Consider the following 2,591-nt stretch of genomic DNA (forward strand, 5'->3'; position numbering starts at 1 on the left):
GGGCACCAACAATTGGCCATTTTGAAGGGGAACATCTAGTACACTTATCCTGACTAAAGTTGGTCCTCGCCTGCCAAACACTCTGACGATGACGCCGGCTTGGGCTCCACGATGACCTCCATCCTGCCGTTCTGCCCGATGGTTGCCTTTGCTCGATACCCTTGCCTACGCTTGCCCCCTTTGCACCAAAGAGGAAACAAGGACTCTGTGCAGGCCGGCGCCCGCCTGGCGCCCGCCTGGCTTCGGTCGTCATGGCTTGCGTCACGGGCACCTCGTGAGGTACCCCGCCTTGATCTCTCCGCCTCCTCGCGAGCCAGCCTAACGAGGTTGTACCCGAGGAAGCTTCCTATCGTCCGCCCCGTGAGGCTTGGCCCCTCGCGAGGGTCTTGAGATTGTGTTGACGAAGATGGGTCGTACTGGGCCACTCCTTGAGCCACGCCGCAGGCCGCAGGCAGGCAAGTCTGGGTACCCCCATTCCCAGAAAGCCGACAGTATCCCCCGGGCCCAAGGCGCGCCCGGACTTGGCTTAGTAGAGAAGCGAAGGGGCAAGTGCGAAGTGCCGCGGGCCCCAACAGCCTGCGGCCTTGCGCACCGCGTGGCGGTTGATTGGACGTGGGCATCCCTGTTTCCCCATGCCTCCTTACTTTGCGCCCGGCTAGGCGGACCCGTGGTTGCACACAATCATCCCTCTTTTCGCCGTTTGTGTGTCTCCTGCTCTTCCTCCCCTTGAGCTCCGACCTTCGCTTCCAATCCAATCTTGAACTCTCCCCCTTCCTGTCGCCATGGCGCCAACGAAGAAGGAGAAGGGGAAGAAGCCTGCGCCTTCGCCCGGCTCGCCGCCGTCGGCGGCTCCTGCCGTCAATCAATCGATCATACTCAATCTGGAAGCCCTGGACAAGGTCAGCTCTGCCCTCGCCACCATCTTCAGCGAGTGTGGGAGGACGATGGTCTGGCCCGCATCTCACTTCTCCATTGACAGAATAGTCACCGAGGTCTGGTTCTTCGCCGATGCCCTGTGGGCGGGACTGGTTCCCCCCTTTTCCGATTTCTTCAACGCCGTACTTTCCCATTACTAGATCCACATGATGCATTTGGGTCCCAAATCCATTGCTCTCCTTGCCGTTTTCGCTTTTGTTTGCGAGGCGATGGTGGGCATTCCTCCTTCAGTTGCCTTGTTGCGCCATTTCTTCTCTTTGTGCCTCAGTGACCCCACTCAATGCTCGGGGTGCGTGAGCTTCCTCACCGCACCAAAGGTGGCTGCCTCGGGGATTGATTTCAGCCTTCCTCCGCCTGCGGCTGGGTTCCGAGAGCGGTGGCTGTACGTGGATGTCAGAGTGCCCAGCCCCCTGCTCTCGGAGCCAACCTTGCCCACTGTCCCCAACTTGGGATGGGGCCATGAGATGCTCACGAGCCCCCAGCTCGCCTTCGTCTGGTGTCGCTTCGGGAACTTGAGGGCGCTCGGTGTGACGGCGCCCAAGGTGGTGAGGGAGTTCCTTCAGAGCCACATTGCCCCTCTCCAGCGTCATTCCCGTCGGATGTGGGCCTTTGGGGGCGCGAAGACCGTATGAGGCTCCAGAAGGAAGATCTGGCACCCGAAGTACTGAGGAAGGTTCTCATGATTCTGACTGGGGATCCCTCCCCACGCAGCCTTCGGCAAGGGGGTGCCCTGCTGTACCTTTGCTCAGGCAGGGCTAACTTTGTGAAGCAGATGTCCAGCTTCGATGAATGGGGGCTGCGCCCAGTAGGCCTCATGGGACCTCGTGAGAACCCAGTTGCGATGGTTGCCCTCCCGGCTGCCCGTGGCAGTCCTTCCTCAAATGGCGGAGCCGGGAGGCGAGGGCCGCCAGGGGCTAAGGGGGCTGCTGTCGAGATGATGACACCGTGCAGAACTCCTGAGGTGGCACCTTCTGAAGCCTGCCCTGCGGCAGCCGCAGGCATCAAGCTGCGGCCCGCGGCTCCTGCGGCAGAGGCTCCCGAGGCCCCGGCCACCCTCCATGAGGCGGCGCCTAGCGGTGTGCGCCAGGGAAATGCCTCTGACGCCGGTCATCTTGACGCTTCTTCTCGCCGCAGGCTGACCCTTGCGCCGAGCTCCTAGGCCGCTTCTGCATGGACTTCGAGGCCCTTCGAAAGAGAAAGGAGACCTTGGGTGGTGGTGATTACCCCTATCGCCTATTGAAGCGCGGGAAGTACTTCGCCATTGATGAGTAAGCCTTCTCCTTTCTTAGTCCCTTACCTTCCCGTTGCTTCAGCTGACCATTACCCTGCAAGGTCCTTCCTACCGAGTTCATTTAGATGGCTGAGGAGCCATCCCCCAGGCTTCGCCCTCTCCAGCGACTCCAAGCGTCCCGAGCTTGAGTACCACCCTTGCCGTGAGGTCGGTCAGAGAGGACGACGCGGAAGACATGCTCGAGCGCGCTCGGGAGCGTCCCGCCCTTCGCCAAGGGTTTCTCCAAAGGGCGGCTGATGCAGTGAGTCAGCTCGACGCGGAGCTTTCCGGTGAGGACGCGCGTCTTGAGGCCGAAGGCCTGCGCCTTGCTGAGGAGAGGCGCAAGCTGAAGGTAGCCGTCGCCCTTACACGTCATCAGGCGACC

The sequence above is a fragment of the Triticum dicoccoides genome, chromosome 2B (assembly GCF_002162155.2).
Source record: "Triticum dicoccoides isolate Atlit2015 ecotype Zavitan chromosome 2B, WEW_v2.0, whole genome shotgun sequence".
NCBI lineage: Eukaryota > Viridiplantae > Streptophyta > Magnoliopsida > Poales > Poaceae > Triticum > Triticum dicoccoides.